Here is a 16970-nt window from a genome sequence, read left to right on the forward strand (position 1 = left end):
AAGGGTGTTCAATCTGTCCCGTTCTCTCGTCCTGGTCCCGGTGAGTTCGAGACGGGACAAACAAAATTTCGGGACGGGACGGGGTCCTGTCCCGTCCCGTTCCGGGATTTTTTTCTTTTAAAAATTATTTATTAATAATTATTATTAGATTATTTAATTTACTTATTAATAATAACTCTTGTTTTTATGGTGATTTGTAGCTCTTAAATTGTAGTATTATTTCAACAAAATCTCCTTTCTTAATAAAATAATTCACAAAGTCATTATATAGTGTTTTTTTTACAATATTATTTTTATACACTTTTTATGCTATATAATTGAGTTTTCTACGTAATATTTTTTTATAATATTTTTTATCTTTATAAGCCCAAAAAAATAAGTATTAGAACATAAAAAAATTCATATAAAAAATTATAGTTTTTTTTTTAAAAAGGGGGAAGCGAGATGTCGGGACCGGGACAGAACCGGGACGGGACGGGACACGAGACAAAATCCTTGTCCCGTCCCTGTTCACCGGGACGGGCCTGTCCCAGTCCCGTCCCGTCCCGTAAACACCCCTATATCGAATGCTGTTGATGAAATATTTTTCAATACAAGATACACTAAAAAATAAATTTAAAATACTGAATGCTCCTAAAAATATATTTTAGGATACTGAATAGACTAAAAATTAGTCAATTTAAAATATTAGACACTTCTAAAAAAATATTTTAGAGTATTGTCAGACTTAACCCAAATAAATAAAAATAAAAATTAATTAAAAAATTTACCCAAAAAAAGGGTGGACGGGTCTTATCCCCCAAACGGTGTCGTCTAAGGGATAAGCATGCCCTAGTCATAGATGCAATGAGCAAGGCATGCAGACTTGGGAGGGAAGGGAGCTTAATTAACAATTATAAATGAGAAAGTTGACAAATATATTTTTATCATTTTATTTAGATTTACTCCTTCTTCTAAATGTTTTTATATACATTTTAAAAGATGATTTTATTAATTTCACATGTTATCTCATTAATCATAATATGCTTTTTATTAGAGTTTTTTTGAGCAAATAAAATTAGAAAATTAAGTTGGAAAAAAGAGACAAAGCATTGTTAAAACTTCACTTTTTTTTGTTGAGCTTAGAGTATTTACGGCTGATAATTGATCAACTCACATCCTAAATGTTCTGAAAGGGCTTTAATACTGGTTGTTAAAAGAAAATAGAGCATAGATTAAAATCAATGCTAATTCCATCTAACAAACCAAATCAACATCGATCCAATTAATAATAAGACATTTGATATAGAACAAATTATAAATAATATTGAGACATTTTATATGATATATTATCCTGGTAAAAAATAAGACTTTTTTTTTTGTCAATGCTTAATGAAGAAAAGAGCCAGCACTGTAAATTTCATCATTAAGGGGTATCTGGTTTACCTAAGAAAACATTTTTAAAAAATACTTTTATGTAAATTAAGACAAAGCTCTTCTAATATATTTAGGTTCTATTAGGATTGGTGTTCAACCCACTTATAAGTAGCTTATTTTTTGCAAGCACATTGGGACAATTTCTTTTTTGTTTGGACCAGTTTTTGGCTCATTTAACTTATGGGTCAAAAGCTATTTAAATCATGCGATTAGTAAAAGTATCTTAGGTTCTATTTTTGCCTTTTCAGTGCTTGTTTGGGTCAGCGTTTGTTAGTCCAAACGTGACTTAAATTCAAGATAAGCCAGATTGAATTTTTTAGTGTTGTTTGGGAGGACTTATCTTATATTGGGTTTATTAAAGTTTAAGATGATATATGTTAGGAATAAACCAGAAGAGGGAGCTTATTTTGAAATCTAAAGAGCTTATTTCCACCTGTGGGCTTGTACTCACCCCAATGCGACAACTTCACCAGTGCGAAAGTGACACACACTACCATCCTTCCTGCATAATACACACACACACATATATATGGGTGATTAAAAACAAACAAATGTTGGTGAGAGTAATAATAATAACAAGAAGTAACATTTTAGACCACCTTTTCCTTTCGGTTGAGGCCCATTTGTTGCCAACGTATTTTCAAATATAAATCACTTTGCTGTGTTTATATATACATGTGTTTAAATAGGAGGAAGCTTATTCTTCAGTTGCTTTTTGTAATAATTTTTTCCCATTCTTCATATATTCAATCATTAAATTACACTTCTTCATATTAAATTATTTTAAATTCATTATATTATGTAAAATTATTTTTTTAATCACGTTTTATTATTTATTAAAATTCATACCCATTTTAGTCATTTTACAACTAGACTTACTTTTATTCAATTATAATCCAAATAACTTTTTACCAACATCAGTTGTGCAAATTAACTTCTTTGAATCTCCAATCTAAACACAATTCAACTTATCCAATTTAACTTTTACCTAACTTTACTTTTCCATAAGCCAAATTAACAATAAATCGCTAATCCAAACAGACTCTCATGTTTAATAACTTGGAAGAGAGAGAGAATGTGGGACTAGGAGTGCTTTGATTGTTTTTATCCATATTTATAGAGTCACTTATTTATGTTATCAAAGTGACAATGTGCTGCGGAATTAGCACTCTGCATTTCAGTTATTTTCTATTATTAAATGATACATATTTAATAAAATTCATCTTCAGTTATTTTACAATTAAAAACAACTCTATTTTTACAAATTAGCATATTTAGATACTTAGGTCACATTTCTAAGAAATTTACTACTCTCTTTAATTTTTGTTATAAGCGATAAATAACTAATTTGTAGATAACAAAAAATTAGTTAAAATTAATTGAAAGTAATAAATAGGTTATAAATATATTTTAGATTTCAACTATGCTCTTATAATAAAATTCATCTTCAGTTATTTTACAATTAAATTTATTATTTCTATTATAATTTAAACAACTCTATTTTTACAAAGTAGCTTATTTAGAAAATAGTTAGGTCTCACCTTTTAAAAATTTACCACTCTCTGTAATTTTTATTATAAGCGATAAATAACTAATTTGTGGATAATAAAAAATTAGTTAAAATTAATTGAAAATAATAAATAGATTATAAATATATTTTGGATTTCAAATATGCTCTTTAAATGAGAAAATGTAAAAAAAAGTATATGGGAAAATGTAACTAGAGAGTATAGCAGAAGAGAGATGATAAACTATTTACATATATTATTTTATATCTGTTATGAATAAAGAAGAAATAGAGAGAAGAATCATACAGAGGAAGAGAGGATTAACAAGAGAGAATATTTCTCATTCCATTCAAGTGTGCTCAATACATTATATATGGCTTATATTTATAGGCACAGCTTTACACCTTTGATAGAATTTATAGATTATATAATAATATGATATAATTGTGGGATATAGAGATAATGGGAGATATTAGAGATTATAGGAGATATAGGAGATAATGGGAGATATATGGACATCCACAAAGATATTATTATGTTCATAACACTCTTCCTTGGATGTTCGATATATATGAATGTGCCTCGTTAAAAAAAAACTTCAACTAGGAAAAACCCTATGGGACAAAAACCTAGCAAAAGAAAAAGAGTACATCAGTCATTGATACACTATACAATATTGCCTCATTTAAAGTCTTGCTAGGAAAAACTAGTGGGACAAAACCATATATAAGGAAAAAAGAGTACATCGTGTATCAACTCCCCCTTTTAGTAACATTAGTTGATATCTTCGAGCCTGCAAAGTCTAATATAGTGAACAACCCTTTCAAATATTATAATGAGATATAAATGTCAAATATGAATTTCATGATCTTCTGAAAATCATGAGACGAATAGTCCTTTTATTGTTTACCCACATGTGGATCATACTATGATCTCTTGACATGAGGATCAAACAAGAATATTTTATCTATATAGCCATTAAGATTAGTCTTGGATACTTTTAAATAAAATAATATTACCTCCACGGTATCCTTAAAGTAATGAAGAATATTTTTAACTTCATTCCAACATCTTTATGTTGATAAAGAACTATATTATGCTATTCAGCAAATGATAGCTCAAATTCTATATAGCTAGATAGATATATAAATGCTTCAGTGACACTAAAATATGATACTTCTGGACCAAGTGTTTATTCATTACTTTCTGGAGGTCTAAATCGATCTTTTAGTCCATATCTAAACATCTTGCAACTACCAAAATATATAATGGATGTTGCTTATCCATATAATGAATGTGACTTATCCATATGTATTCTTCCGAAAGCTTTTATTTCAAATTTTTTCTTTAAGTAATTCACAGCTTTTGAAAACTTATCAGAAATTTTGATACTATTATCATAAATAGTACTGATAACAAACTCATTTTGAATTTTTTCATAAATAGACAAGTTGGAATGTGTTTACATCATTCCTTCGGTTGATATTAATCACATATGCCTCATATAAAGACTTAATTGAATAATGTTCTTGAGAACATAATTGTATGCTTTTGAAAACTCAAATCCTTCAAGGATTTTCATACATTATGATCTAGATCTCTTCATATATTAGATCGTTTGAATTTATACAAGAATTTGAATCCTTCTAGGATTCACATATAATTTCACTATAATGTGAGTCATATATTATAGTTATATTTTTTTAAGACGCACATGAAAATTTTTTATTTATTACTAGACTGTCAGATTGATAAGACATGTAATTTAATCCACCACAAGGCTTTATTTCTCTTTATATTGTACAAATGCTTATTTATATAATACTAGCATTACACTTCAAGTGTGTAGGCTAGGAATACACAGATCCTTGTTATATTGTGTCTTTTCTTTTCTGTTGGCCAACCATTTTTCTATTTATATCTCATGACAAATTTATATATAAGATCCTCATTTGATCATGTGATGTCATCAATAAAATTATTTTGGACAATTTTATTCCTTTATCAGTCCCATTTTCTTTTATGACTTAACATATCTAGATCTTTTTATTGCTTTCAGATATCTAAACCTCTTCAGGGGTCAAATAGTTATGTCTTAACCTCTTTTGCAATTCTTGCCTCCTTAGTATGATCATCATGATCGTTTGCTCATTTTTCTTTTCTTTTGGAACCGATCATAATCTCATGCTTTTAGCATGTTTTTAAGAATAGGAGCACTTTTAGTTAGAATATAAGAATTAAGAATTCTCATTTGGATCAGTAATTACATTGGGCAGATATTAAGAATATTTTATGAATGTAATACTTTATGAACTTCTAGTTCATACTATTATATTTGAGGATCCACATTTGATAGTAAAAATGCATTCTATGTATTCTCTTTTCCAGCTATACATTTTCTTTCCCTCATATTGGAAACATGCAATGTAGCTCTCCCAAATCCATAAGTCTTCTTTAAAAACATTATTTTTTTTCACTTAGAGACAAATAAGAATAAGGAGATTCTTATCTAACAGTGATCTCCACTCATTTTTAATATTCATCTATGTGAATTATTGTGGTGGAATAATAGATATTGCACATTCTAAGATGAAAAATGTCTAGCTCTTGACCAAAAGCCAATTATAACGGGAGAATTCACAATACATTGTTGGCTTAATGCATTTATGTGCAAACTATATAAAATCAATTATCTCAACACTCAAACGGGAATTCTGTTCTCATAAACTCTGGTCTAGCTACTTATGAAGGCTTTTACTAGGCATATAATCATCAGTAATATGAGAAACAATCACCAACAATCTCAATGAGAATCATATTGATTTCATAATCAAGAACTTATGTACTCAATATAATTATCTGAACATATTTGCAAACTTCAGGTTGCAAGTTGATCATAAACACTTATGATCATTTTATAGATGCATCTTTCACTTATGGAGTATTACTTTGGTCCACATAGTGTCTAAATAGGTCCATATATAAAGTTGATACATTATAAATCTGCACAGATTTGATTTTGAGCGTAACTAGTGATGTTCTCTTATTAGTTCTTTTGAAAACAAACAATACATAAAAATTCTTGAATCATATATCATTTTTAAAGAATCTTCTGGTTCTTTAATAAATAAAAATGCACATTTTTTATGATATTTTGCATTATTATGATCCGAGATGATCTAACCGGTCATGCCAAACTATAAATACATAAACTTTTGGTTTATTATAAAATTATTCTCAATTATTAGTAAACTTCTTGTTACCATATCATATTATTCATTTTTCACCTTAATATTTCATAAGGAATATACTATCAATTATAGATTTTGTCTTTAGGATAATAAATCATAATATTATTCTTTTAGAGTGTTATTTTTCATCTTTTACCCAATGATAAAAACTTGTGCACTCATGAAAAGTTGAGCACTATTGACTCTTCTGGAGCCTTTTTTAAAAGGAATATGAGATATAAGGAATGACATTAACATTAATAATAACAAATTCCATCCAATATAATTCACATTTGTATTTCAACAATCTCCCTCTCCAGTGTGAGTCATATAAATATATTTTTCTTATTTCTATATTTCAAATAGAGTGAATAGCATATAGTAAGCTAATAACATATTTTTAATTTGGAAATCCAAATGCTTTCTAATTCAGATATAATAATAAATTTCAATCCAACTACGTTATCAGTTTAAGACTTTTTGCTAAACAAATATTCTAATATATATGTTTGTGGGTTATAATTTTCATTATCAATTACCAGTTCTTCAGAAACTATATCAGCCTTTTGTTATTAGTTCTTCTAGAACTATATCAATTTTTTGATTATATATAGTTCTTCAGAAAATGCTATATATAGTTGTTCAGGAACTAACATATATTATATTTTCACTATATGACATACTTTACTTCTTGTTATGCATTTTCAAAATCTGAAGTATTTTTTTTTCAAAACATAAAATTCTCTAGATATTTCGTTATTCAAAAACTTCACTTCTTTGTATATATTATGTAATGATTCAAAACTTATTTATAAATTTATAAATCCAGCAAAAATTTGAAAAGATCTATAAAGACTAAAATCAAACTATATAGTTATGAAGATTTGAATCATAAGCCTTCAAGCTATTTATAAGTCATTAGTCTTCAAGACTCTATATAGTAATGTTGGAAATTGTGCCTTAAGGGCCAATTATTGTGTTATGAACATTGTTGATTTATGAATTTTTTAATTATGTTATCATATTATTTACATGTTTACTGTGATGACTGTCCTTGGATAACTCATGATTTTATCCTAAATGTCCTTGGTCGGTCATCTATGTGGGAGCAGAGATGAAATAAGACCAGTATGACTTTAAAGATGTATGAGATATAAATCAAAGTCATAGGCACATGTAAGAGTACAAGGTGTTGGATCGACCCGCTATGAGAGAGCTGCATGGGTTAAGTCATAAGCTTCTCTCATATACAAACCATGTCACTGTGCCCTTTGACCTGAGATCATCATGGATTCCTACACGAGAAACGCTTAGCTTTGACTTAGTCAAAAGTCACTTTTGACCGAGTGATCATAAAGACTATGTTCAGGCTTAGTGGTTTTTCATATGGAGGAATGTGAATGGTCAAGATAGAATTTGTCCCTCACATTTGTAGAGAGATATTACTGGGCCCCTTGATGAGTGAGTCTGAGAAATGTATGGTCATACTATAATGGAAAGGTAATTCCATTTCTATACTCAGACTACTCATGGATCGAGAAAGTAATAGTCAGGAATAGGAGGATGACGTTTTCCATGCTTCATCCATGACCAAAATGTCGTGTGACAAAAGGGACGTGACATGGTTGTATGAAAGGTTACATTTTCCTCATATGATTTGGGTAGTCGTGATGTCTTGCTAGAGACCGCTTACGACTTGTGAGTCATTATAGTAAATGGCCCATTGCCAATTTCATATGGGCCTACAGGGTCGCACACAAAATAGCCCAACACGAGCTATGATGTTCAGATTCATTGAATCTAAGATATGTCCAGATTCAATGAATAGTCTAGGGTGGACGTATATATATATAAATTCGCGTATATATATAATATGATATAAGAGATATTTATGAGATTTGATTTATAAGGATAAATTAAATCTGTATCATTTTTTAAATTGATAAGGTATAATATCTCAAATTTGATTTATTAGAATCAATCAAATATAATTCCGTCATATCTTTAATTGTGAATTAAATGAATAGGTGAATTAAATCTGTAGGACGGATTTAATATAAAAACTGTATTTATTTAATTAATTTCTTATCAGATTACGCAATATGTGATACTATATTAATTTTGGAGTTAATTTAGGATTAATTCCGAAACCCAATATCTTTAGTGTCCTATATATTTGATATTAAGAGCTAGGGTTTTGGGTGTGTGAGAGTGCAAAACGTTTGCAGATAAGAAACGGCTAATAGAGAGATGGTGAGGGCGGATTCTCAAAAACCCTAGAAGGACAAGAGGCGTTAGCACGTCGTTCGTGATTGGAACGCTGTTTGTGTGGATACTGGTAGAGGAAGCTGATCTGAGTCGTTGACTTCTCACGATCAGAAGAAGAGCATAGGCATCCCGAACATCGGAATCCCCGAGCCACCATCGATTCGAATACCGCAGGTAACACCTCTTACCACTTGACTTAAACACAATCGGTAGATCCGGGCAAGGAATTGGAATTAATTAAAGGTTATTTTCCGCTGTGTGTCTTTCAGTTCCTTACAAGTAAATATATATTTTAAAAATTATTTGTGTCCCTTAATATTTGAACCATAAAGCCTTCGGGGCTTTAAAAACATCATAAGTTATTATTTTCATGTTATTTAATAACATAAGTGTAATGACTGCTAGCTATTTAGTAATAGGAAATTATAATATTAATAAATATTAAATTGAATGTTAAGAACATATAAGAATAAGATAAGAATAAAACTTAAATTTTAAATTAATTAAATGTAAATGAAATAAGGAGAAAAGGTAAACTCTTTTACCAACACATCCTTTATTATATAGTCATTAGTTTTCTAGGCTATATTATTTATAATTCTAATTGTCATGATTTTTCTTTTATAAACAAACCATATAATGATCTTTCTCATAGTCAAAACTATATGGTTTCAAGCCATTTAATAAGAAAAATAAAGATACATGGCATCTAGCTATTTAATTTCAAACTAAAAAAAATTAAAGATATATGATTTCTGACTATAAGATAAAAATTTGATGTTATATGGCTTCTAGCCAATTAATGAAATAACAAAAAAATTAAATATTTATGACTTCTAGCCATGAGATAGAACATCAAAGTTATATGGATGTGAGCCATTTAAGAAGATATAGATAAATTATATATATATATATATGGCTTTTGGCCATAAAATAGGAAATTCAACATGATATATATAAATAAAGATAAATTAAATATATATGGCTTCTGATTATAAAATAGAAAATACAAATTATATGACTTCTAGCCTTTTAATGAGATAAAAAAGTTCAAATATATATAGCTTCTGACTATAAGATAGAAAATCAAAATTATATGGCAACTAGCCATTTAATAAGATAAAGAAAAATTAAATATATATGACTTCTAGTCATAAAATAGACAATTCAAATTATATGGCTTCTAGCTGTTTAATAAGATAACAATAATCAAATATATATGGCTTTTAGTCATAAGATGGAAAATTTATATCTAAATACTTCTACTTATTTAATAAGATAAAATATCAAATATATATAGCTTCAAGCCATTTAAAAAAAAATAGAGAATTAGCCATATATATGGCTTCTAGCCATAAGATAAAAAATCAAAGTTGTATAGCTTCTGGCTATAATATAAAAAATTAAAATCATATGGTTTTTAGTCATTTAATTTGAAAAGAATGGAAAATCAGAGTTATATGGCTTCTGACCATTTAATTACAATGAGATGAAATTTAGAATTATATAGTTTCTGGCCATTTAACTTTAGATGTTAACTCTTTAAGGATACTGCTAGTATCTATTGGAACTTCGGGTTCTATTGAAATAGTGACGTCAGGTGAATAAGAAATAGATGGAGAAAAAAAATCCTCTCATCATAATTAGTTCGGAAAGTATAATATCTATATCAAAATTAAATTGTAGTACTAAAAAGTAAAGCAAAATCTCCAATCATAGCCATGGAGCCTGATGTTTAAAACAACAATAGATAATCCTTTTAATTCCATGTAATGACTTAGATATTATCCTAGATAAATTGAATAGAAATACAAATATTCTGAAACACCATATATGTGATGCTCGAGATATTTTTATTTCATTCAAGTGTGCTCAATACATTATACATGGCCTCTATTTATAGGCACAGCTTTACACCTTTGAAAGAATCTACAGATTACATTATAATATGAGATAATTGTGAGATATAGAGATAATGGGAGATATTAGAGATTATAGGAGATATAAGAGATAATGAGAGATATATGGACATCCACAAAGATATTATTATGTTAATAACAATATCATGCCCTTTTTTGCCATTTTATAACAAAACTTACTTTTTTAATAATAATCCAAACAGTTCCACTTACAAACTGACTTATTTATAAAAGTCAATTCAAACATAAATCATATTATCTAATCTAATTTTTACTCAATCTAACTTTTCTAAAAGTCAAATTAAAAATAAGCTATTTTTTTAACGGCCAATCCAAACGGAAATGTCGTTGGGAGAGGTAAACATGCATGGAAAAGTGTGAAACCAAAGTTAATGGATTATTTAACGGTGATGTATCGTTTGGATTCAAGTTAGAGAAAATGGACTTATGGAGAAAAAGCCATGGTAAAGCAAAAGCCAAAATTTATACTTTTTGGGACTAACTTAAAAGCCAACATAGAGAGAGAAACAGTAAGGGAGAGAAATAATGACTAATAAGATGAAACAGAAGAATTTTGAAGTAGGTCCTACTTACTTTAATGAAAACATAAAAAGATTAAAGTGTATCCAATATCCTAAAATATTTTTTAGATACAGCTAACATTTTGAAATATTTTTGAAGTGCATCTAACACCTTAAAATATTTTTTAGTGTAGATTTATACATTAGAATTTGGACTTTGGAGTGTTGGATGCACTAAAAAATGATTTAGGGTATTGGACACACCTGAAAAAACACTTTAGGATGTTTGATGCACCAAGATATAATTTAAGATGCTCAACACATATTAAAAAAAAAAAAATTTCAACACCCTAAAATATTTTTTAGTGCAATTCTATACTTGGCAATTTCGTGTGTTTGCAAAAAAAAAAAAAGTATCCAAAAAAATTAAATAATAAGTTTTGGAGAAAATTGGGAAAAAGTTTTCATCAAAAATTTAATTTTATTGATGAGAAAAACTTGATAAATTTTTATAGGTAAAGGTGCAATTTTAACCCTCAATTTATTTTTTAGGTGCGTCTAGGACCTCGATCTTTTCGGGAGTGCAATTATGCCTTTGATTTATTTATTTTGGTGCAACTCTACCCATTAGTAACGGGGGCTCTAAATGCTATTAACACATGCCTTTTTTTGGGAAAAAAATTCCACATTAGAAGGGGTTAGTTTGACATATAATAATTGGGATTAAAATTTCCACATCCTAATTTATTTAGAGGTTGCCCAAAAACAAAAAAGAAACCTAGAATTTGTCTTTGCACGCCAGTTTGGAGAAAACGAAACTTTACTTGCCATTGTTTATGCGACTTGAAGATTAGCATCCAAAGAATGAGAAGGCCACAAATTTCAGTGCCCCAAATTGTCTCGGTTGGGAAAGGTAAGAACTAATTTGCGAGATGTGCTATTGTTTTCATTGTATGGTCCCACAGTAAGAATTTGATTGCTAAAGGGGATTTCATAATCAAAAAATGTCAGGAGATGCGAATTAGGAGATGATGTGGAGCGGGACAAAGATGATGTGGTTAACTATGTCATTTGCACTGATACAATTACTTCCCTCCAAACCAGTTTATTGTGGCAATTTCTTCAAATGATGTTGCAGTAGACACAGTATTCTTCAAATTGAAATGTAACATGACAGCAACCTTAACATGGGTGCAAAATCAGTACATTTGGAGCTCCAATTTCATACCTTACACAAAATTTCATTACATTACAAATCTAATAACTACATTAGCACTTTGTAGCCAAACATCAGCACTTTGTGACCAAAAAAAAAAAAAGATTACATAAGCACTTTCTTCAAAAATATACATATGAGAATAAACCATGATAAGAAGATAGCAAGTATGAGCATTGTAATTTTGGCTTCTTCTTCCTACTTTCGGCTACCACCTCCAACTTGACATATCTCTTCTTCATCTTTTTCACCATGTGATATATGCGACATCCATTTGCACCCCAAGCCACCCACCAAGGAGCAAACAAGCCGCAAATTAATACCTTCTTCGACCTTCATGCTGCATCTCTACTCTGATTTTGTCTCACTAAAAGAAACTCTTCTTCTGCTCAATGCCATTAAAGATGAGTTTGATTCACCCATCGAACATTCATTTGCAATGAACCGTAATAGTGCGCCTTCTATTTTAGCAGTGAGTATTTTCCATTCATGACTGTTTTTGATCACTACTGCACTACTCAAATTGCTTTTAGGTTTTTAGTTGCTTCTCTTCTTCACATTTTGTTCTCTTCTCAGCGTTTCTTTTTTAGTCAATAACCTAACATTTAATCCAATTAGATATCATGTTTCACTGCAATGCCTATGTGGAATCCCCCCCCAAAAGAATGCCTACGTGTTAACAGTGTTTAGAGCCACTGTTACTAATGGGTAGAGTTGCACCAAAATAAATAGATTAAGGATAAAATTGCACTCCCAAAAAGATCAAGGTGCTGAGCGCACCTAAAAAATAAGATGAGGGTCAAAATTGCACCTTTACCCATTTTTATACACGCGGAGTAATAGTGCTTTGTAAATTTTGTACACACAGAGTGCAAATTTTCCTAAAATTTAAGTATTTTAATATATTTAAAATTTCACAATAATGCATTAATTATTTTTATTTTATAATTTTAATTTTAATATTAATCTTAGAATTATCACATTATATATAGATAATATAGATATGTATTAACCCTTTTTATTTTTATAATTTGTTTCTATTTAATATTTTTCTTAAATTTATCAAATTATATATATTGTGATATATGTTATAAAATTTATGGCATTTTCAATCGTTTAATATGTAAAATTACTTTTTCGTTACTTATATAAATAAATTTCAATTTAGCGCACTGACTTTTATAAAAAAAAAACCAATCCAAAAATAAGTCACATTACACTAATGAGTTAGGATAAAAGTTAGTTTTACACTGCTAATCCAAACATTTCCTTACTTCGTACACAATAAATTCACATTTTAAACTGTGATTTTGTTTTCACCCAAATATTTTTTTAAGTGATTTATGAAAGAATAGGTCAGATGCATGAAGATAAAACTTACTTTTTCGTTACTTATCTAAATAAATTTCAATTTAGCACATTGACTTTTATAAAAAAAAAACCAATCCAAAAATAAGTCACATTACACTAATAAGTTAGGATACAATTTAGTTTTACACTGCTAATCCAAACACTCCCTTACTTTGTACACTATAAAATCACGTTTAAAACCATGATTTTGTTTTCATCCAAATATTTTTTTAAGTGATTTGTGGAAGAATAGGTCAGATGCATGAAGATAAAACTTACTTTTTTGTTACTTATCTAAATAAATTTCAATTTAGCACACTGACTTTTATTTTTTTAAAAAAAAAAACAATCCAAAAACAAGTCAAATTACACTAATAAGTTAGGATAAAAGTTAGTTTTACATCACTAATCCAAACACTCTCTTACTTCGTACACGATAAAATCACTTTTAAAACTGTGGTTTTGTTTTCACCCAAATATTTTTTTAAGTGATTTATGGAAGAATAGGTCGGATGCATGAAGATCATACCAAAGGTGATCTTCCATCAAAATCAGTTTTGTTCGGATGCAGTCTTGATCTAATCCAATGTTTCAGAGATAGAAATCCCCCTTATAAGCAGAACGATACAGCAACTACAGCATTTTTCATAACAGCGATCGCAAAGGTGCGTATAATATCATAATCATCTAACCACAAATTTTTGAAACAAATTTGCACATTAATCCTTAAAAAATTGATGTGAGTGTATGTGATAAATTATTTTTCTCCCATCTAAAAAAAAGGAGAGGAAAATGACACAATTTTTCCCCTTCTTCCAACTAAGAACTAACCAAACACATATAGCCCCTTTTCTCTCCCTCTACCTACTCCTCCTTCTCCCTCTTTTTTTTTTTTTAGCCAATAAGGGATTCATTAAACCATGCACAATCCAAAAACTACATCGTAACAACCAAGTAAAAGCAGAAATAACCAGAAAAAGTTCCTAACAAACACAAGAAGCAGTATAACATGATAATCCCTGCATCAACAAAAGATAATAGAAAGACGCAAAACCATCAACCAGGATCTAAAAGAACTCCTTGCAAGCCATCCGTCAACGCATTTGAAGAGAAGGCCACAACACCCAATCCGCCGGGCAAAACCATCTAATGAAGCTTTAGCAATCCAAATGATTACCAAATTTGCTTCTCTAGGAAACCATCCACAACAATAGTTCCCCTATTCCTCCTTCTCAAAAAAATCCCAACCAAACAGTAACTCTGGTTATGTTTGGCACACGGAAATTTTTTTTCAAGGAATTGGTTAAAGAAGTGTGATGTGAATTGGATTTTAAAAGTATATTTGATATGTAAATGAAATCTGGGATAATTTTTTATTCGATACATAGATTTATAATATCAAGTTACTAAATTATCTTTCCTAATTTTTTCTTTAAAAACCAATCCTTTGCAAATTGCAAGCCATATAAGCCGTATTTTCCCTTTTTAAAGGAAAATGAAAACTAACCTTAAAACATGTAAGAGCAAAAAATCTTTTATAAAACACCGTCCCTAAATTGTAAGGTGCCTTTTTTTTTATTTTTAATTAAAGATAGTCAAAACACTAATATAATTCATGACTTTTCCTAACTAAATTATTAGCTATGTTGTTAGATTCTCTATACATGAAATTAACAGAAATATTCCAATTTTTATGGATCATGTTCATAGTTTTCTGAATGACGTCTTGATAAGGATGACTAGTCCCTTGCTTAATTGTGATTAACTTGATAGCCTTTGCACATTCTCTAGATACATCTGATCTTTTTGAATCCACTAAGCCAACGAAGTTATAGTCCTGTCATAATCCCTAGCATTTTTGCTATCATGGGTTTAATTCCCAGCTTGTAGCAAAAACTAGATAACCAGTTGCCCTATGTGTTTGTTGTTACACCACCAAATGTTTCTTGACCTTCAAGCATGACAGATCCGTCTATGTCAAATCTAACCAAAATACTAACAAAATAGAAAATACAACACTAGTTTGATTATAATAATAACAAAATACAATAATATTAAAAATAGAGAATTGGAAGAGAACTAATGAGCTGGATTCCCTTCATTTTTTTCCTGTTTCCATTTGACCTTGTATAAAAAGACTTTAATTTGTGATACTTGAAAGCACAAATGGAAAGTAAATAATTGGCCAACTTGGTTAATTATTTCATTTACAAGGTTATGTAATTTTTTTAATTAAACTAATATTCTTTAGCCTCTTTGCTTGAGTAGTGATCTTTTTGTCTTGTAATTTTTATATTTTGCCTCCGAGGAGAGAGGATATTTGGTGTTCAGTGTTTGGATTTTAAATTGTTGGTGCTTAGTAGTTGTTCTATATAAAAAATCTATCTCTTTGATGAACTTTTGTTAGAACAAATAGCTGATTTGCATTTATTCATTTGTCACTATGTTGTTACCCATGAAGCAACGGATACTAGTTTTTCTGATTCTAGCCCAGGCTCTTCTTGGCATGGACCTTGTGGCCGTGGCCATTGCTCCAGAGATTGCCATGGAGGTTATAATAAGGGGTGTCATGGTGGAAACTATAACAATGATAATTGCCCTTATTGTTTATATTGTGACAGTTTTGGACATGTTGTTCCTCACTGTTATCAACAATATGACAGAAATTTTCCACCTCGGTTTGATTTTAATAGATATTCAGGAAGCTATGGTGGAGCACCTCCTTAAGCCCGTTATGCCTGTCCTCAAACTGTAGTTGATCCCTCCTAGTTCATGGACAGTGATGCCACCTACCATGTTACTCCAAATATTGATCAACTGGACAATTTTACTCTAGTAGGTAAGACTAATCTTTATAATTGTACTAGAGAAAAGACCATTTTTATGAGAATCAGTTCTGCTGCATTCTCTATTTCTAACTCCATTCTCCATCTGAAAGACGTCTTAGTTGTGCCTTTTGCTATCAAAAAATTAATGAGTGCACATGAACTTGCTAAAGATAATGTGGTTGATGTTAATTTTACTGATGATAAGAGCACTTTGAAGGATAAGAGAATAGGGCTGTCATTGGGTTGAGGGACAACAAGTCAGGAAATGTATCCAATGGATGATCTGGTTTGTGTTCATGCTAGAGCTTTTATGGCAACACATTTATTAGCTGACGATAGTGAATTTCTTAAGTGGCATTAGAAGTTACGACACACTAGTTTTAGGACCTTAAAGTTTATTCTGAATAAATGTAATGTTAAAGCTAAGTGCCGACATTTGCCATTTACTAAATCTATTCTTCATGCTTCTTCTCCTCTAGCTTTAATTCATATTGATCTCTTGGGCTTTTCACTAGTATAGTCTGTGAATGGTTACCATTTCTATATTCACTTCATAGATGATTATATCAGATACACTTGGTTTTTTCCATTGAAACATAAAGAAGAAGATGTTAATGCTTTTAATCATGTTTAGGGCATAGGTTGAAAATCAATTCAATGCTAAAACAAAGGCTCATCAGTGTGATAATCTTGTTGAATACAAGCTGTTCATTC

Source organism: Neltuma alba, unplaced genomic scaffold (assembly GCF_004799145.2).
Source record: "Neltuma alba isolate B1F8T4 unplaced genomic scaffold, ASM479914v2 tig00012187_pilon, whole genome shotgun sequence".
NCBI lineage: Eukaryota > Viridiplantae > Streptophyta > Magnoliopsida > Fabales > Fabaceae > Neltuma > Neltuma alba.